Here is a 20,589-nt window from a genome sequence, read left to right as displayed (position 1 = left end):
GAAGAGCAACCAGCGCTCTTGACTGCTGAGCCATTTCTCCAGCCTCAGGATGGGCTTTTCATTTGTGGTACTGAAGACTGAACCTAGGACCTGGTGATTATCAGGCAAATTCTCTACCAGCAAGTTTCACCCTGAGTCTTCACTGGAAAATTGGGACAATACAGGTCACTTGACGAGGTGGCATGGACAAGGGAAACGTGTCATGTCTGGTGGCTGCTCCTTGGCGGTAGTGCCATAATACTCTTGATGAAGTCGAGGCCTTTCTCTTAAATAGCCTTGTTTTAGTCAAGCTGGGAGCACCGTTTGGAGGGGCTGTGGATTTGGATTTGGACGCAGGGTGTGTTGTTTGGGGACCTGCTTCAGCATTGAAATAAATGTGACAATGGGTGTGGGAGGCACAGCCCAGGACACTGGGGCACAGCAGAAGGTCCGGACCGATGAGGCTGTCCAGTGGCGGGAGGGAGGAGCTAGCCGAGGAGGCTGGGAGTCAGGAGATCCAGCGCCAAGCTCCAGTGATGGTTGCTGGAGATGTGAGCACTACAGAGCCGGAACCCTGAGAGCACCCCCTCCTTGAGGGATCCAGGTCTAGTGCAGATCTGCAGAGAATCTGGCAGCTGGAAGGGGCCTCCAATGTCATTTAGTTCAACCTCTCACCTCTTCAGATCTTTCCAGAGCCCACCTGAGGGCACCCAAGTCTTCTTGGACACATCAAGGTACGGGAAGCTCACTCCCTTCTAGGCAGCCCACCCCACGACGGTGCTCGAGCCCCTAAGGTGGCCTCGAGGCGCCAGGCTCTCCGACCTTGGCGGTGTGCAGCCGTCTGGCCACCGCGGCACCTGGCTGGGGGTGGCGACACGGCTGGGCAGGCGCTGCTGTCCCCAGCCCCAGTGCTGAGGCGCGCAGAGCGCAGTGGGCTCTGGTGGAGGTCGGGAGAACTGCAGGGCGAAGGCCGCCGGGGGCTCCGCGGGCGGCGGGGGGGAGGCACTTGACACCGGCCCGGGAGAGGAGGGGCCGCTGTCCCTGCGGCCAGTGCTGGATGCGGGGACCCAGCGCAGAAGCTGCGCCAGGTAGAGGGGCGCCGCGCGGTGGGGAGGCTGAGGCCAGGGGCGACCCGAGGGGCACCGGGCGGCCGGGAGCTCAGCCCCGGCGGGGTGCCCGACCCGGAGCGCTGCGGCCGGGGCGCGGCGGGGTCCCGAACCCGCTCCTCCCGCCGGGGGCGCTAGGACCGCCCGCCGCCCACGCCACTCCCGCCGCGGTGCCCCGGGGCCCCCGGTGAAGTCTCCCGGGCGGCTCCGCAGCGCCGGGGCCGGAGCCAGCGCGGCCACGGGGGGCGAGTGGCGGGCGGAGGCCTGGGCGGCAGGCGGCCGGAGGGAGGGAAGGAGGAAGGCGGAGAGAAGGGGCGGGCGGGGGGGACCCGGCGGAGGAGGCGGAGAGAGGGAGCGCGACAGCGACGGAGGGAGGGAGCGCGGCAGGCAGCGGGCGGGCCGGGAGGCGGCGCGGGCGGCGGCGCGAGCAGAGGACGAGCCGGGACGCGGCGCCGCGGCAGCAGGGCGAGCCGGGCCGCCCGACCCGCCGGGCCATACGGTAACCAGCACGGCCCGCGGCCCCCGAGTTGGGAGGGTGGGCGGGCGGGAGGGCGCAGCGGGGCGATGGGGAGCGCGGCTCGGACCCCGCAACTCGGCGCGCGGGGCGGACGCTGCGGGCGCGGACGGCCCGGGCCGAGGGTTTGTTTATGTCCCCGCGGCTCGCCCGCCGCCCCTCTCCTGCGCGTCGCCTCCCCCGCGGACGCCCCTCGGCGCCCCCGCCCGGCCCGGGCTCAAGTTCAAGTCCGTACAATGCCGCGGGGGGCCTCCGCCGGCCTGCGCGCTACCCGACGCGCGCTGCCGCAGGGCCCCGCCGCCTCCGCCTTCCGGGCTCTGCCCCCGCCCCGGGGCCCTGCCAGGGCCTGCAGCCGTGCGCTGCGGGGCGCGGACCCGACCCGGAATCGGGCGGCGGGAGGGGGGCCGAGGGGGCGCGGGCGGGCGGCCGGAGAGCGCCGTGGCCACGGCAGAAAATGGCAGCCTGGCACGACCCGGGCCCCGCGCCCCGCCCCGCCCCTCCCCCGGGCCTGGAGGCCCCGCGCGGCGGGGGGACCCTGGAGGCCCCCGGCAGGGCCGAGGGGCGGCCAGGGCCCGCGCCGGGGAGCGCGGCTTCGCGATCTTCCCGCGGCCACCTGTGGCTTGGGGGTGCGGGGCGCCGGCGGGCCTGGGAGGGGCGCGCGCTTGGGGAGCGTGCCCGTTCGGGGGGCGCACGCTCCCGCAGAGGCCAGGCGGAACGGCGTGGAGGGGGGACGTCGAGCCCGGCTCCTCCCTGCCCCCGCTGCGGGCCGTGGGAGCGGGGCGGCGGTGGTGGCGGCAGCGGCGGCGCCGCAGTGTGGGGGCGGGGCGGGAGTGGGCGAGGATCCCCGGGCCCGGCCGCGGAGGGCTGGAAGGTGCGGGGGCGGGAGCGGCGAGGCTGGAAACGACTCCGGTGGGGATGCCGGGGTCGCCCCCTGCAGCAGACTCCCCCTGCACACACTCACACGCACCCCCGCCGGGCCGCTGTAGACGTGTCCTTGAAAGCTTCGCATCTGCACAGTGAAGGACGAGGCCTCGCGGAGGCTGCGGATCGGGGGTCTCGGTCCCCACGTTGCCCACACCTCAGGAGACCCCGAGCCTCAGAGCGGCGCCGGCCGCGGTCCGTGTCCCGCCCTCACCCGGGCTCCCCACTCCAGGCCGTCAAGCCCTCCCTCCTCGTTGGCGCGGACCGAGCTGGCAAGTGTCCAGGGCCCGCCCCCGGCCTCCCCCAGCCCCTCTTCGCGGGGCCCGCGGCCCTATGGCTGCCAAACTTCATTTTGCTTTCCTGGAGCCTGCCTTCTTAGGGGCACCCTCTCCCTTCGCTCCCCCCTCAGTTGCTTCCCCCGTCTCTGCATCCCCTCCTCTCGTCTTCTCCTGCAAAGCCAGCTGAGTAGGTGCGAGCACCCTGAGTGGGAATAGGTTCCCACTGGCTCTCAGGGGTCCCTTCTCGGGCTCCCAAGGGGAGCCCTCCGTGGCTGCACCTTGACCCAAGATGGCGTCTTGCACCCAGCTGGGCAGTTCTGGCCTGCACAGGGCTGGGGAGAAAGGGCAGGCTGGGGACCGCACAACTGCACTCTCTCAAACTAGAGGGGACAGGAGCCTTCGGGGAGGAGTATTCTCAGCCGGGTGACCCAGCTTGCCCCTCGATGCTGTGCCCAGAGACTGCCATCAGCATCCCCTGGGGACAGTTAGGTCTTCATGTTTCACCCAGGGCTGCCAGAGGCTGAACCTCCTCCTGGGCAGGCGGGCGGGCAAGCTGCGCAGGGATTCAGGGATCAGGTGCTGCTCCACTGTGCCTCCTCCCTCCCAGGCAGGTGTGACAGCTGCAGCCTGGGGAGCTATTCTTGCGTTGCTGGGGTGTTAGGACTGGCCTGTGGGATTTGGGAAGCCCAGCTGCCAGGCGGACCCTCTTTGGACTATCCCCTATGTTGTCAGGGGCCATTTGCAGGTAGTTAGGGCAGTCACTTGCCTTTGGATAGTTGGGTTGTGGAAGTTCCTGTGGGCTTCTAGGCAAGCTGACTAGTCTCCTCTGGTTCTGGGACCCATTAAGGCCCTGGTGGAGCTGTTGACAGGTAATAATGTCAGAGAGTCCATTTGTGTCTGGGGGCAGGGGTTGGTAGGGGCCCCAGGCCGAATTGTGTCATAGGTCTGGCACCTGCCTGCACTTTCGTGAAGCCCCTTCTCCTGCAGGCCCTGTTGCCTCCTGGTGCTTTATCTTCAGCTCCCTTCCCCCATCCAGTCTGCAGCTTCTGATTCCTGGGCTCGTGGTGGCCCAGGCTTTTTTGTGCTTGCCTGGAGCCTCACCTGAGGAAAGGTGAATCCCCTTTAGACTCAAGGAATGAACATCCCAAATGCTAGGGGTGCCTTCCGCGCTAGAGGAGCCTAGAGAGGCGCCAGTGGCCATCTGTCAGTGTGTCTGCAGGCGGGATTCCTCTGTGGTGGGGGTTGATGACGCCTGAAGGCCCCATTCCAACTTTAAAATTCTGTGGCTCCAGGTTTCCTGGTGGAATTTCAGACCCAGAATAGGGATAGGCTGTTCTGGCGTCGTCCCCCGCCCCCTCACAGTAGTGGTGATGGAGAAGGCTTCTTAGTTAGAGAAGGTGGGAGAGAGTAAGGGCCTGCCAGGGGTTGGGCTTTGGCAGAGAGGGCCGGGATGGTATGTCGGTCTGACTGCTGAGTGTGTAAAACACAGCTTCCGTGCCGCCGTCACACATGGTGCTCTCCCCAAGGTGTGCGTAGAGATCTCTGCGGATAATTTGCAAGGGTCTCTCCCAGTCCAATCTCACAAGTCCTTCAGTCCTTAAGGACATTTCGCGATCATTTTCATGACCCTTTCTGCCATCCCTCTTCTCAACCAGCCAGCGAAGAACAAGATGAGCTGAAGGTGATCTGTCCTCTGGGGTATTCTGGGTCTTCTGTTGGACGTTAGTGGGGCTCCCATGAGGGTAGTGCCCCACTCTCTCCAGGTTGTTGCTCTCTTATCCCTTCTGTGGTTGGCGGTGACTCCAGCGGTCATTGTCTGCTTATAGACCACCTGGAGGGCGCAAGTCTCCGGAGATCCAAGTTCTTTCCCAGATTCCCTCAGACACCAGGGGAGACTCAGCACAGCCTTGACTTTCAGATGGGTGGACCCCTCCTAAGATGTTACCAGTGATGCTCCAGTCCTTAGGATCGTGGGTGGGAGGAGAGCCCTGAGGACACTTAGGAGTTGGGTTGGAGGCTATCTGGGTGAGGCCATGCCCAGTTCCTCTCAAGGCTGCCTCTTGTACCCAGGGCCTGAGGCAGAAGGGCCCCTTAACCACTTGCCACCTCCTCCAGTTTGCTGGCCTAGGGTCTCCATCACTGCCTTCTTCCCACTGATGGTTGAGTGTGTTTGGCTTGTAGAAGTTAGAGCTAGGATGTGGGCCTTGGGGGAGTTGTCTCTCCCTCCATTTTAGTATCTGGTGGATATCAGAAGCCATCAGCTGTCGGAGCAAGGCTGGGTTTCTGCAAGGACTTTAGTAGTAAATTAAAGGTACCAGGTGCTTATCCATCAAGGTGCCTTTTCTTCCCCCCCCCCCCCCCATAGAGTCTTGCTGTGTAGTCAAGGCTGGCCTGAATTGATCTTCAAGCCTTTGCCTTCCAAGTGCTGGTATTATAAGGAGGCTACTTTGGGAACTTTAAGGACTTATTTTGGGTCATTTGTCTTAAGTTTCTTTTATTTTTGAAATCACTCTTAATCCACTCTGGTCTCAAACTCCTGTGCTCAAGTCGCCATCCTTCCTCAGCCTCTCTTGTACCTGGGCTGATGTGTGGATCTGGCTTTGTCTTGGTGATTATAACATTTCCCCCTAAGAAATTAAATTGAGTTCCCAACGTGCAAGTCTTTTTCTGAGAGATCTGTGCCATGTCCGAGCTGCCTCCATTTCACTAACTGTGGGTCAGATGGATCCACACTGTGTGTCTGTGTTTGGTCAGACAGCCGACTTCAGTGCTGTGTAAGCAAGAGTCCTGGAGTGAGGAGGGGGTAGCTGCTGGCTCCCAGGATGTATTGGCAGAGTCACCATCTTAGCTAAGGGTCAGTGAATGTGTGGGCTGCTGTCCCTGCTCTCTGCATGTGGGTCTGCTTGGGAGGGGGGTGTTTTGAGAAGCCCCACCCACTTTCCTGCTTCTTTCACCAAACCTGGGTGAGCGCTGCTGACGCTGCTTAGAAATCTTGGCAGGCTGTCCCTGTCTCACGAATGGCTTTGTCAACAGGTTGGCCGAGCACCTCCAGTCCCTCGAGTTAGCTCCAGCATTTTGTTCATCCTCTGCCTTGAGTCTGGTAGCATTTTCCCTCTGTGTTTGCTTCCTCTTGCCTGAGATTTTATTTGCTGGGCATTTCCTGTGAGCCCGGCCCTGTGCCCACTTTGAGGAGATGCTGTATTGTGGCGTACCCAACTAATTAACAGCTGCAGGGTGCTGGGGAGGGAGGTCACTGCCAACTGAGGGGTGAAGACGGCTTCTAGGAGGAAGGGGCAGTACCTAGTGGCAGCCCAGGAGTGACATGTTCGGTGGGTGAGGGAGTGGGGAGGAGGGGGATCATTTGGGGCAGTTGCAATGCGGTAGATGCCTGGAGAGGTGGATCAGGACCTGGGAGGCGCTGGAATCTTGGCTAAGGCTTCCCAGTAGTTTGGGAGAGGGTTCCTGCACTTGCTGGGGGTGGGGTAGGAGGAGCAGGCTGGGCCAGCTGAGCCCAGGTGGTGCAGGATCTCTATTCTTCATTCCACAGACTGGGGCTTAAGAGCTCAGACTTCAGGACCGGAAGGCCAGAGTCCAGTTGCATAGCCCCAGGGGGGTCTTGGCAACAAAGGGAAGGGCAGGCCAAGGTCCCCCAGTGCTGCCACTGATAGCTACAGCCCTGTGGATTTTAGGCAGAAGTCCCTGTTCTGGTGTCCCAGAGGTCTCACCTTCCCCTCCCTCCCCTATACCAGGGAATACCTAGTCCGCTAGCCCAGCTCCAGCAGGTGTGGGTGTTGCTCCACAGTCAGTGGGGGCACAGGGCCCTCTAACTGAACCCGACTATGGTATGATTGTTTTTCAGCAGCGACTGTTGCTCTGTCCTGCTGTGATCCTCTGACCCCTAAGGTTTCCTGACCTTATTCAGATACCGGACCAGCTTCCCATTTTCTCTTTCCTGTGGTCATCGCTATTGATGCTGCCTCTCTGTTCCAAACACCAAGGTCATTTTTTTTAAATCTGAGCCTGTTAACTGGCCTGTCTGGGTGCCTAGATGGGATGGACAGGTGCCCATCTTATAGCCAGTGGTGGGACTAGGGTTGGGTCTCATGAATGTTAACCTAGTGTTCCTGTTTGGTTTGGATTGGATTTTTGAGGCAGCGTCTTGCTCTGTCCTAGGCTAGCTCCATACCTATGGTAAATCTTCCCCCTTTAGCCTGTAGAATGCTGGGATTGCAGATGTGAACCTCTGCATCTGGCCCCAGTGCTGGTATTGTACTGGAATCTTGAGGCTGGTGCAGAAGACAGTTTGGACCTGACAGGTCAGCGAGTTCCAGGAACAATTCTGAAAGGTGGCATGAGATGCTTAGGATGGTGCCGATGGGATTGAGGGGTCAGGCTTGTGGGCTGAGCTGTTGCCTGGGTGAGGACTGCGTTGAGACGTCTGTGCATGGCCATGACCTTGAAGCATGACTTCTCTGTTTCCCAAAGGACTCTGGGAGGTGCCAGACAGTGTGCCCTCCCCATGCCAAGTGGAGGCATCCTCTAACATTCCAGCTGGCAGACGCCTTGGAGAGGAGGCTTGCTGATGGAATGGACCTGTGTGATTAATACAGAGTCTGCAAGGATAAACTTACAAATAAAGGGAGAGCTACATAGATTCCCTTGAAGCATGTGAGCTGGTGAGGATATTCTTATTGGTTGAGGTGCTGTTGGGTTACCCAGAACTGCTGTGTGCTTAATGCACTCTTGTCTTTTGTAGACCAGGCTAGCCTTGAACTCTACATTCATCCTTCTCTCTTTTCTAAGTTCACTTTTTAAAACTCTATAAAATTTTATTTTATTTTGTTTGTTGTGTGTGTTATACACAGCATGACAAGCGTGCGGAGGTCAAAGGACAGCTGTGGGAGTCTTCTACCGTGTGGGTCAAGTTTAATTAAAGAGAAGAAAATTCAGGTGTGGTTGCACATACTTTTGATCCTAGCATTCAAGAGACAGGCAGGCAAATCTTTTGTGATTTCAAGGCCAGTCTAGTCCATACTGTAAGTTCCAGGCCAGCTAGGACTACGTAACAACACCTTATCTCAAAGAAAAAAAGTTAATTATTCACATTTATAGGTTAGTGGATGCATAGAAAAGATCTCCCTCTTAGGGAGACACACAGCCTATCTTCGGGAATATGGCTTTCTTTTGTCATATATTTTTGTATTCTTAGAAAAATGTAAATGAATATGCTTATAATGACAACAACAAATAAACTCATACCTAACTCATAAAAGGGATTGGGGTAGAACTGTATTTTATTCAGAACCCTTGTAATGAAGGGAAAGAGTGCAGTGTAGAAGGCTTCATCCTCAGTAGCTGGGCCAATGGGAAGCCAGGCCTGGGAGCATGGCTGGGGGTCAGGAGTGAAAAATAACTAACAGAAGCCAAGCCGGTGAGGCTGAAGCAGGAAAACGGCTGAGAGTCTAAGGCCTACTTGGACTCCAGAGTGAGACCCCCATCTCAAAACAGAACCTGAAGCTGGACCTGGTAGTGCATACATTTGGGCAGGAGGATCAGGAGGAGTTCAAGGGCATTCTCTGTCTACACAGTGAATTTGAGAGCAGCCTAGGCTTTGTGAAATTGTTGAAAGGCAGGTCCCTACAAGGAACCATCAGGCACGGGGCTTTTGCAGAGCCAGTTTAATAGGAATCCTGATAAAGGCAGGTTGGGATTGAGAGGTCTGCTAACAAAGGAAAATCATACTTGAAAGCTTGTGGGTGACCATGGAGCGGGGTGGTGGTGGTAAGCACACCTTTAATCCCAGCACTTGGGAGGCAGAGGCAGGCGGATCTCTGAGTTAGAACCCAGCCTGGTCTACAGAGTGAGTTCTAGGACAGCCAGGGCTACACAGAGAAACCCTGTCTCGAAAAACAATAAAAAAAATATTATAGGAACAACAAAATAAAAAAGAGAAGCCGGGTAGTGGTGGTGCACGCCTTTAATCCCAGCACTCGGGAAGCAGAGGCAGGTGGATCTCGGTGAGTTCGAGGCCAGCCTGGTCTACAAGAGCTAGTTCCAGCACAGTCTCCACAGCTACAGAGAAACCCTGTCTCGAAAACAACAACAACAAAAGAACCATAAATCAATGCTTTAAAAAAATTTTTTAAAAAGGGGGGGGCTGGAGAGATGGCTCAGAGGTTAAGAGCACCGACTGCTCTTCCAAAGGTTCTGAGTTCAATTCCCAGCAACCACATGGTGGCTCACAGCCATCTGTAATGAGATCTGGTGCCCTCTTCTGGCATGTAAGCATACATGGAAGGAATGTTGTATACATAGTAAATAAATAAACCTTTTTTTAAAAAAAGAGAAAGAGAGTTCGGTGGAGAAACATGCATGCAAGACAAGCCTGGTGATCAGGATTTAATCCCCAGAATCCCACATAAACAACTATGTGTGTGTGTGTGTGTGTGTGTGTGTGTGTGTGTGTGTGTGAGATGTAGATGTGCTTACGCCTTTAATCCTAGCACTTGGGTAACAGAGGCCAGAAGATCTCTGTGAGTTTGAGACCATCCAGGTCTACATAGACTATAACTAAACAAAATTACAAATAAATAAATGGTAAGAAATTTAAAGACTCAGGGCCAGGTTACTCAGTGTGTGCAGGAAGAAGCCCAGATCAAGAAGAGCTGGGTGCAGAGGAGCTGCTTGTACTCGACTTCCAGGGACAATGGACAGTCTAGCTTTATAGGATTATGGCTGTACCAGAATGGGGGAAAATCGTTGAAAATCCCTCTGAAAAGCATTACTGCAGTGAACTACTATCCCCCAAATGATTCCCTGGGAGTTGAAGACATAACTAAAGATTGAGCCAGGGTGGAGGCCACACTCAAGCAGGAGAAAGTGAGCCTTCAGAAGACTCTTCTATAGGAAGGAGTATCTGTAGAATTCTGGTATGTGCGTTCAAGCTGTGTCCAGCTCTGATCCAGGAGCTCCTGAGGAGGTGGGTAACAGCATAGAAAGAAAGAGGTAAGGAAGGGCGCATAAAAATTCCTCTTCCTGGTCACCTTGCTGCCCTAGGAAGCCAGAGCCTGTTGTTTGGCAATAGTATCATATCTACCTTCCCCAGTGCCTTCCCCAGCACTGGCCATGGGTGCCTCTTGGATCTGGCTGTCCTTGTTGGAGACAAAGCTAGAAGGGATAAGACAGGGAGAGAAAGAACCCAGCATGGAGGTAAACCAGAGCTCATTGCTCTGCTGATCAGACCCTTATTTAGGCTCCTGGGGACAGATGTGCAGGATAAAAAGGAAACCGGGGAGGCAGGCAGCCCCGCCTGCTGGGGGTTAGCATCTCAGATGCTGAGACTCATTGGCTGCCTGGCTTTTGGCAGCTTTTGAGATGCTGGCTTTCTCTGTGAACTGGGCAAGGACAGCTGCACACAGTGGGTACCCAGGAAGGATGTGCCCCTTTTCTTAAAGTGGGGGGTCATTGTGCAATGCTCCATGAATAAGGAGAGCTCTCATTGAAGGCCTTGTGTGAGAACCTACAAAATGCTTGTCCTTAGGATGCAGGGGAGAGGGTCCCCATGGTCACCATATACATTTGTAGATAGATAGATGGTGGCAGGCACATGTATGGTGGTCAGGACAGCCCATGAGGTGTCTGTTCTCTTCTTCCACCATGTGGGTCCTGGACATCAAACCCCAGTTGTCAGGTTTGGCAGCAGACACATTCATTTCCTGGGCTACCTTGATGGTCTCTCTGTAACTCCCACTGCAAAGCCAGGAATTGACTGTAGAGGCTCCTGCCCAAGTGGTATGGCCCAAGCCCTACCCCTGATGGCCCAAGCTCTGCCGTTGATGGCCTGCCCTGCCCCCTGGTCTCCTATGGGTTCTGGTCTTGCTGGAGCTACTGGCTTTGCCCATAGCCTAGAGCATGGGAGGGTCCAGACCTTAACCATCTTGGCAGCTGGCATTGCAATGGCTTCTAACAGTTTTATTGCCAGTAACAGTGTGGTGCCTGTTGCTGTTCTCTCAGAGGCCTGTGGTTCCCAGCCTGGCCCGTGGTGGTGGTCTGAGGCCCTGCCTGGTTCTGGAAGCTCATCTAAAAAGCCCAATGGGACTGGGCAGTGCCTCTGTATTTTCTGCTGTCAACACCCTCCCAATAGCCTGGCATCTGAAGCCTGGGCCCCAAGGTGGCAGGTCTAGCAGCCTTTCAGCTTTCTCTCTGGAGGGCCCTTGCTCCAGATGCATAGTGTCCCTATTCACCTCTGAAAAACCCCCAGGGTGCCATGCATTGGTTACACAGATGACACCCAAGGGCCGTGCAGCTTCAGGTGGGAGATGGGTAACCAATTGTCAGCTGTGGGCAGCTGTAAAACAACAACAACAAAATACAGGAAGGAGCTCACGTCTTTACTGGAACTAGATAAAGGAAGCCTAGTCCCAAAGAGGGAGAGTCCTGAAGGATTCTGCCGGATGTGACGCCTAAGCTGAGTGGAAGGGCAGGAGCAGTTAGCTAGGTGGCCAAGGGCATTTTCCACCCAGTGAGGCTAGAGGGCTGGGCCCAGTCAGGCTGTGGTAAGCTGTGATATTATCCCCAGAGGAGGCTGACTCTTGGAGCCCTAGGTCCCCAGCGACATCCAAAAAAGGTCATTTGGGGGCACCAAAGAAGAGAAATGCAGGTAGAAAATCCGTGTAGAAATAACTGTAAGGGACAGCAGTGCAGAGGAGGAGGGGGTGGGGTGGGGGGCAGTGGTGACCCTTTTAGGCTTGTGCAGGAGAGCCCATGCGGCCTGTGGGGTGTTGCTTCCTGGGGGGCACTGGAGCTGAGTTGATTTCCTTAGGAGAGCCTGGGCCTGGGCCAGGCTTGCAGGAGGTGAGAACCTGCGTCAGCAGGCCCTGAAGGGGGCGTCTGTGGGATGAGTTGCTTTCATCAGAGCTAGGCGGCCCTGCAGATGTGTCAGGGAGCCGGTGACTTCACCAGGCTTGTGCCACAGGCGGTAGTGATGCTGGCGTTTGGGGGTTTGAACTAGGATGTCTGCTTCTTGGTAATCCCTCTCCCCCTACCCTCAGAGATGAGCTGCCAGGCCTAGCCCTCCCCACTCCCAGACTGCTCCATGTGGGTAAGTATTGCTGAGCATGTCCTTGGGCCTGAGTAAAGCTGCCCCTCTCCAGCAGGGCCAGGTCTGCCAAAGTAGGAGGGGACAAGCTGAGACCAGCCTTTTTGGTAAGCAAGCAGAAGGATACAGGCAAAAACTGGCGGAGAGAAAGGTGTCTTTAGCATTTCACGAGGTAGAATCAAAGGATTTGGGGATAAAGACATGAACCATGTTGGTATTGCTGAACTCAGGCAGAGGCAGTGTGGCAGTGTGCCAAGGCCATCAGACTTGTCCCCGGGCGGGCGGATGGGGTTTGACCTTGACTCTGCTACTTCCTTGGCGTGTGTCCTTAAGCGGATCACCCAGCCTCTGCCCACCTTGGCGTTGCCACCTGCTGAGTGGGCACACTCTCACTCTTTGTTTGTTTGTTTGCCTTGTACGCACTCCTTGCTCTAAGCCTGGCTATTTTCTTTCGCTCGTCTTTTAAGAGACTCCTTAGGCAGTTGGCTTCACAGGTGTCTGAGGATTTAAATTCAGCCATGTGTGTTCTTGGTTTGGCACCGAGAAAGCTCGTCTGCACATGCCTGCTTCCCCTTCCGTCTTGTGAGCTGAGCAAGGGCCGACACGGCACCTCCTGCTCTTTGTAGCCGTGACGGTCTCTATCAGGTGCCAGTGACTTCCTCGTGTTTAGTTCTTTGCCACCAGCCTGTGTCTCCCCAGCACACTTGAGAGGCTACTGAGTGTGGGAACTGAGGGGATCAGAGAGAGAGAGAGAGCAGAGGTGGCAGCCGTGGGGCTACAGGTGAGCTTGAGGGTGATGAGGTCTGAACCTGGGTGGGCTGCCCTTGCAGGACCAGACCCCTGGAGACAGTGGGTCCAGCTTCCCATGGGGCCATTTGACCATGTTGTGACCCTTAGATGTTTGAAGATTGTCTCGTCTTTGGCTTCTCGTCAGGGGTGTGTTCACTGATGGTATTGGCCAGAAGGACCCGGCAAAGCCTCAGGCTGTCCGTGGCCAGCAGCGGTGAGGCTGGGTGTGGCTTGCTGTGGATCTGCTGCGGAACTTGGCAAGGGTCTCGACCCTGGTCTGACCCTGGGGAGGCTGGGCCTCTGTGAACTCAGGGTGTGGAGGTGTAATCACATGAAACATACAGTGTAATTAATCCTGTGTACTCTTAATGATATGCATAATTGTGCTGCATGGTAATTAGGTGGAAATGGTAAGCAGTTCACATAAATGTTTTTGTAATTGGTATTAATTTTACAGAGGCAAACCAAGTTTATGCGGTTTTCCCCCCTTCTTGCACTGTTAGTTTTCTGGTACAGGCAATTCCCAGCTTTTGGAGGGTTCTATTGCAAACGTTTGTTTCTAGGGCAGTGTTTTATAATCTCTTGCAGAACAATGTTGTGAACGGTTGTGGTCTTCCCAAGCTGGTTTCCAAATGCTTCTTTGGCCCACACAGCAGGTGAAATGTGCAAACCCCCATCTGTGTTGGGGTGGCTTCAGGCCCCCTGTTCCAGGTGTCCCCCAGGGTCTGCAGCTCCTGGAGGGCCAGTGTGCGTGGGTCACCATGGGAGCCTTCCTGCGTGTGTTCCTGTGTCTGTTTCTGTGTGCTCATCTGTGACTGTGTTTATGTGACTCTGCACCCGTCTGGGTATCTGTGCGCATGTGTCTTGTGTTTGTGTCACACTGTCTCTATGTCTGTGTGCCTCTGTATGTGTATCTGTGTTGTATATGTGTTTGTGTTTCTGTGTGTGAACCTGCTGTATACATCTGTGGCTCTGTGCATGCTTGTGATGGTGTCTGTGTTTTGTGTTTGTATGCCTCTCTCTCTCTGTATGTATGCATGTATGTATATATGTGTGTGTATGCGTCTGAGTTTTGTGTGTGCTTGGTCTCTGTGTGTGCATTTGTTGGTGTGTATACACCTGAGCCTATGTGAATAACAGACATTTCTAAGGTCACCCTGGAAGGAAGAAAGTTGTGGCCCTGAATTGGGCTGCAGCAATCACCTAGGAGTGTGAGCTAGCTGCTCTGAGTGGAACTTAGTGCACAGTCGAGGTCACCTGGCCCTTTATCCTGAGTCACAGAGTAGTTTTTAAGTGACCATCTGTTGAGCTCTGCCCATACACCAGGCACCATGCTAAACATGCCGCTCAGACGTTCTCATAGCTCGAGGTAGATGTACAAGCTGGGAATTCTCATTCACCCTACTTCACAGGTAGGAAGCTACGCCCCACACCTCTAAAGTCAGAGATGGGGGTCTGAGGAGTGGTCTGGTGAACCACTGAAGCGGGGCTTCTGTGGAGGGGCTGAGGGATCTGGGATGTGGATTTGCTCCTGCTCTCCTCAACTCTTTCCACTGGAGTGGAGGATAGGCAGACAGAGCAAGGTGCACAGAGGTTGTAAGAACTGCTCCTTCTCTGAGGAGGAGTTGACTCCACCCATCCCTCCCAGGTCCTGAAGACCCTACGGGACTTCCCAGTTCTGACCTAGGAGTGTTCAGCTCCATAGTTATTGGCATGCTGTGTGGAGAAAGAGGGACATAGAGCGGGCCTGAGGAAGCTTGGCTGTGGACCTTGTGGTAGAGTGGTTGCAGACAGGCCAGGAGTGGGAGGCCCGCCCCTTTCTGGGTTCCTGTGATTCCTTCACCTGAACACCTGGGGGCAGGAAGACCTGCAAAACCCAAGGCAGGCGTCAGTTTTGGCCTGGGGTTGGTGGATAGAGCCTCAGCTCCATGTGGCCTTTCCATACTTTGGGGCTCTGCTAAGCAACCCCTAGAGCAAGGATTGGGGGTTCACTCCAGGCACTGCCACGCTGTGCTGGGGATGTTGCAGCTGCCTGGGAGAGACTTCCCACAGTCCTCTCTACTCAAGGGTCACCTAGAACAGGCAGAGGCCAACCCCAACTGTGGGCTGTGCTGCAAGCCTGGGAAAGAACAAGACATGAACCTTGACCTTATATGTTTGGGAAACTAGACACATCTATACACATGTGCAGAGTTACATGACCACCCACAGACACTGTTAGAGCCCCTAGGTGGTCAGGCAGGCATGAAGGATGAGGTGAGGGGAATCTCAGGGGGCTTGGGAGGGGCTCCCATTTCAGAGGAGAATGGTGTGGACAGACTGTGGAAACAGGATATCAACTGAGGACGTGACCAGGCGTGGAGCAATGGGGGTCAGCTGGGAGAGGTGAGGTGAGGTCAGAGCAAGCATCAAAGTGGTATGTAGCCAGCTGTCAGGGTAAGAGCACCTCACAGCTGAGGGGAGTCAGCTTTAGCAAGATAGGATTTGTGTTCTGCACCACCCACCCTTGTCAGTGTGCTGTGGGATTGTCTTAAATACCCCCAGGATGGTTCTGCCACCATGGTCAGTCATAAACTTCTCTTGGGCCTCAGGTTTGGGTTGAGGGAAGCCAGCGTGGACCTTCTGCTGAGACGCTAGGAAACAGGGCCCACTCCAGGGACCTGGTTCTCAAGAGCATAATTTCATCTGTGCATCCAGGTGGGCAGGCAGAGAAAGTGCAGACAGACAGAGCCTTGCAGGTGGAGGGCTATGTGCAGTAAACCTGGGGGCAGCAGGGAAGAACTGCAATAGTGCAGCCGCAGTAGTGCAGCCGCAGTAGTGCAGCACTGAAGGCCGGCCTGGCCCCTCACTAGCCCTGGACATAGTGCAAGGGCCGGTGTGGCAGTCCCGGAACACAGATAGTCCTTGAGTTTGTAAACTTCCAGAAGCAGGGGCTCTCCTTTACCCTGGAGCTCAACTCAACAATGGCGTTCTATACATGATTGCCGAGGAAGAGTGCTTGAACCAGAGTGGCTAGCTGGCAGGTTGTTTTTTTTTTTAATTTATTTATTTCTTTATTAATTAATTAAAGATTTCTGTCTCTTCCCCACCGCCTCCTCCCCCTTTCCCTCCCCCTCCCCCAGTCAAGTCCCCTTCCCTCGTCAGCCCAAAGAGCAATCAGGGTTCCCTGCCCTGTGGGAAGTCCAAGGACCACTCACCTCCATCCAGGTCTAGTAAGGTGAGCATCCAAACTAGCTGGCAGATTGTTAATAAGCTCAAAGACCTTAAGGAAGGCCGGGCAGTGGTGGCGCACACCTTTAATCCCAGTACTCGGGAGGCTGAGGCAGGCGGATCTCTGTGAGTTGGAGGACAGCCCGGTCTACAAGATCTAATTCCAGGACAGGCTCCAAAGCTACAGAGAAACCCTGTCTCGAGAAACGGGGGGGGGGGGGGGGGGGGGGGCGCTGGGCGGGTGGGGCCGGGGGGGGGGGGGGGGGGGGGGGGGGGGGGGGGAAGGTCCTTAAGGAAGGACAAAGCCCTTGAGGACATGAGTGGCTGTGTCAGACCGGGTCCATCAGGAGACAGAAACCTCATGGTGTTTTGAACAAGGAAAGTTTAATATGAAGAACTATTAGCTATAACAGGGGACTGGGATAATAGGGTTGGTCAGGCAGAGAAAAGAACTGCAGTGAATACAGAAGTAGCAGCTATGAGAACAGCTCCTGCCCATTTAGTCGCCAGAGTACCAGGGAAGAGGCTGCCCCGGGGCTGAGAGCCAGTCCTTGATGGAGAGGGTGTGGTCATGGCTCCCCAGACAGCAGAGAAGTCACTAGTGCCGCGTGGATGAATCTTAGAAGTCTAGGTTCTGGACTGTTTGGGTCTGAAGAAGGCATCTTCCTCGAGGTATGCTGCTCAGCTCTCCAAGGGCATGCTGGGAACTGCTGGCTGCTCTTCCACCGGATTGGAGCCAGCGTCTAGAGACGCTGCAACAGGCAAAGAGCTAAGTGCTGGGAGCGTTGGGTTCCTCTGAGAGCTTAATGCCTGAAAGTATCCAGGCTGTGAGATCTGGATGCCAAAGAAGTTCTGTGTGCTAAAGGAACCTTCAGGACAGCACTTTGGGCCCAGGAAGGTCCACTTCCTCCTTGAGTGACAGTGCTGCTGTCACCTCCTCCTATGCGGGGGTTTTTTTTTTTTTTTTTTTGGAGACAGAGTTTCTTGGTGTAGTGCTGGCTGTTGTAGAATCCACTCTGTAGACCAGGCTGGCCTCGAACTCAGATCCCCCCACCTCTGCCTCCCTGAGTGCTGGGATTAAAGGCTGCCAGGCTTGCTGGTGCCTTCTCCTAAGTTTTGCATTGTGCCAGCCAGCAAAGGAGAAATATTTAAAGGGCTCATACATATTTCCACAGAGAAGGCAATAAAGGGCGCTGGCCCCTGGTAGCGCTTAGTTAGTGGTTACATAGCTGCGGGGTGCACCTTTTTTACCCCTCTGTGCTTCTGCACAGCAGCTGAGTGACTGAGCATCTCTCTACCTGTCCAGACTTACCCTTGCAAAGTTCTGATGCTGGCTAGTCATGGTGGCACAGACCTGTGACCTCAGCATTTGAGAAGTAGAGGCTGAAGATTAGAATTCAAGGTCAGGGGCTGAAGAGATGGCTCAACAGTTGAGAGCACCTGTTGCTCTTCCAGAAGACCTGTGTTTGAGTCTTAGCACCCACATCAGGTGGCTCACAATTGCCTGTAGCTCACAAAAGTCCTGGTTTCTGTGTTTGTTCACAGACCACATTTGCGATCTGGTTTTCTCCTGTTAAACAATAGCCTGGAGAGCCACAGCCGGCCCTGCTTCATTAGTGACCCAAGCCTTCATAGTTCACGAAGGAGCCAAATCCTCTACTACCCTCACTTGGGAGCATGGAAATTTTAGGATCCACCAGAGGGATTTTCCTAATTCTAGTCTCATCTTCCTGGGGTCCTGTACACCAACAGTGCTTACTAATAGGACCAGTCACTCCAGACATCATAGCAACTCTTTCCAGACAGTTGAGTCAATAGCCCCAGAGGCCCCCAAGTGCCAGGCAGATGTCTCACCTTCTTACAGACCCATTTTGAGGCCTCCTGGTGAAAACTTTCTTTTGGGGGTTGTGTCTCCAGTGAGATGGGAGGGATTGGGAGGGGAGCAGGAAGGAGCTAGATGAAGGGGGCTGGAGAAGAGAGGCTAGAGGCGCTGTACTTGGCAACTGTGAGAGCAATACATAGCTGTGGTTCTGGAGCCATCTTGAAGAGGGTGGGAGCTGCCACAGAACTCGTCAGGGACCAATGCTGAATCTCCCATTGGATCTTCAAGCTTGGTCACCCATAGTCCTTACTTAGTCCTTGGGAAGCCCATTTGGTTGCTACCAACATAGCCTAAGGAGAGGGTCTTTTGTGCCCCACACCCTGCAACAGGAGCTCTTTTATGGAAGTCTGTGGTGGCTCCTGTTGACTCCCGAGAACAATTCCAGCTCTTTCACAGCATCTATTTTGGGCATAAACCTTTTATTCTCTCTGCTTCAGGGGCTGTGTCATGGTAACCATTAGCGCAAGCAAAGGAGTCTATGATTCAGATCCATCCCTCCCCTGTGGCTGCCATAGTGGCGGGAGGTGTAGCATGCTCGTGAATGCTCTGGTTTCTGGGGTGTGTGTGTGTGTGTGTGTGTGTGTGTGTGTGTGAGATCCTTTCATGATGACTCCTGAGTCAGCCGGGCTCTGCAGTGAGGACAGGCTGGCAGGACTGTCGGCCGGCCGTCACCAGAGGCTTTCCGTATCCTGTGGGGGTGGTGGGCTGTGCCAGTGACACTTCTGAAGGTGGGAGCGAAAGGGATGGTGATGTCATCTCACCCAAAAGTAGAACCAAGACCTACTCCTGTCCCTTCTACCCAGCCTTGTGACCCACAGAGGCTTTGGTCGGAGGTGGGGGAAACCCTGCTGCCCCACTCGCTTTCTGCTTGGACCACCTTTGTGGATGATGGGGCGATGAGGGGGGGGAACAAGCCCATCATACGCAGGAGTCACCTCGACCTCTTTCCCAGTTCAAACAGGAAACAGCCGTGAGGCCATTATGCAGGAGCTGGGGTCTTTCAGAGTCACTAGTGGTACCCTTGACGCTGGGGTCTATGCTTAGTGTGCCTTGCTGGGTGCTGCCTTGTTTCAAGGGCTGTGGAGTTGGCTGGACCTGGATCCATGATCCTGGATGGTCACAGCTGCGGTCCTTAGGATTCTCCGTTCTTTCTTAAAAACACAGATAACAACAGAACTCGCTTCTTAGACTCCTTATAAGGACTGAATGGAACAATTAACACACACTCAAGCACAGTGCTTGTTGTGGGGCAGGCACTCAGCAAAGAGCTGAATGAATGAATGAGTTCCTCCACCGGGCAGAGCACTACATTAGATTACGGCTGCATCCCACCCCCGCCAGCCCACAGACTGAACCAGGAGTAAAATGGGCTGGAAGCAAACGTCCTGAGCTCATTAGGAGAGACGGTGATGGACAGGGTGGCCTTTGAGCCTTGGTCCTCTTACTGTGACCTTGGGGCAGTTTAAGAGCCTTCCCAGACCTCATTTTCCTCATCTGGGAAATGGGGATAAAAATAGTTCCCACTCCAGATGGTGGGGTGCTGTGCGAGCGTTAATGAAATGTTGACATTGTAAAGCTCTCATTGCGAGCGTGGTGTTGCGCGGCGTAGGAGCTTAGTAAGCACAGCTTCTGGTTGAGCGACGTCCACTTGTGGGCACTCCAGGGATTTTGAGAAAGGAGAGAAATCTGTGGGTGGATGAGTCAGACTCTAATAATTGTGAAGATTTATCGATGTTTCCTCAGTGCCAGGCTCTCGAGGAAGCATTTTCGGTTCATCACTTTTTCAGTCTTTCCTCAGTTTTGTGAGACGACTCCTGTTGTTCCCTCCATTTGCAATTGAGGAACCTGAAGTCAACCTGATTCAAAGAAAAAAGGTCAGGGTTTGGACCAGCCTGGCATCCTGGAGGGCTTCCCAGAGCTTGAGACCAGCTCCTGAGTCAGGCGGCTGGCTCACACAGGGCAGGAAGTTTCCTCACCTCAGGTGGGCCCGTGCATTGCCCACACTGCTGTTACTTCTCCATTCACTGACTCTGTGTTCTGGGGCCCGCTCATCTCCCAGACTGACTGGCAACCCCCTGACTCACTTTTGGCTCTTCTCATCTTTCTGTAGCATAGGTTTAAAAAAAGTTCAGGTAAAGCCTCTAATTGGCTGTCTGGTCACACGTTCACTCACACCACAGGGGGTCTGGAGGTGGGGGGAATGCAAGCACAATCAAAACCTTCAGAAATCTCCAGAAGACTGGAGGTGGGGAGGAAGGGGCTTTGGGGTTCTGACTTTGGGCTGTTTGGGTAGAACAAGGATTCAGGTCTGTGGGTGCTGATGAGTTATTTTGGTTGAGTGATACACAGGCCCTCGCTGAAGTGGGAGCGAAGGGAGAGCGGGGACCTAAGGCATCATCCGTCTGAGCTGTTGAGGAGGTTGAGCCTGGAGAGGAAGGTGGAGATGGTGTCGGGAACAGTGGGTGGGGCTAACTTGAGGCCCCAGAAGGAGACTGGATTGTGGGGCTTTGATCTAAAGTGTGACTGATGAGGACAGCTGTGGTTGGGATGTATTCAGCACTGACACCCCCAGTTTTGGAGTGATGAAAGTGAGGTGATATCATGGGCTGGACTGGGAGTTTGTCCATGGATACTTCATGAGGGACAGGGTGCGTGCCGGGAGGAAGGTAGCTGGTGATGGAGCTGTGAGGGTGGTTGCTCTGTAGGCTGTGCTGATTTCACAGAACAACAGAAGGGGATGACTGTAGCTCCGCTCCTATTTCTGGAGGACAGATAGCGGCCACGCACCTCCATTGGCTGCGGTGAAGTTTGCC

The 20,589-nt window shown here is 55.2% G+C and overlaps 1 protein-coding gene across 4 annotated transcripts in view; it reads left to right on the top strand.

Moving 5' to 3' along the window:
* Positions 1-942: 942 nt before the first annotated feature.
* The window catches only part of Dnmt3a (DNA methyltransferase 3 alpha), a 109,960-nt gene continuing 90,313 nt past the window's right edge, over positions 943-20,589 (top strand). For 2 of the 4 annotated variants that reach the window (XM_050125871.1, XM_050125868.1), the window contains exon 1: positions 1,442-1,584. The gene's annotated coding sequence lies outside the window, so the exon portion shown is untranslated. Of the gene's footprint in view, positions 1,068-1,441; positions 1,585-15,800; positions 15,902-20,589 lie in introns of those variants that run through there. The other 2 variants (XM_050125869.1, XM_050125870.1) reach the window with 2 other exon arrangements.

The sequence above is a fragment of the Alexandromys fortis genome, unplaced genomic scaffold (assembly GCF_014885135.2).
Source record: "Alexandromys fortis isolate MF-2015 unplaced genomic scaffold, M_Fortis_MF-2015_v1.1 scaffold_252, whole genome shotgun sequence".
NCBI classification, from domain to species: Eukaryota; Metazoa; Chordata; class Mammalia; order Rodentia; family Cricetidae; genus Alexandromys; species Alexandromys fortis.
Note: the sequence above shows the minus strand (reverse complement) of the source record. Positions and strands in the feature narration are given on the sequence as shown.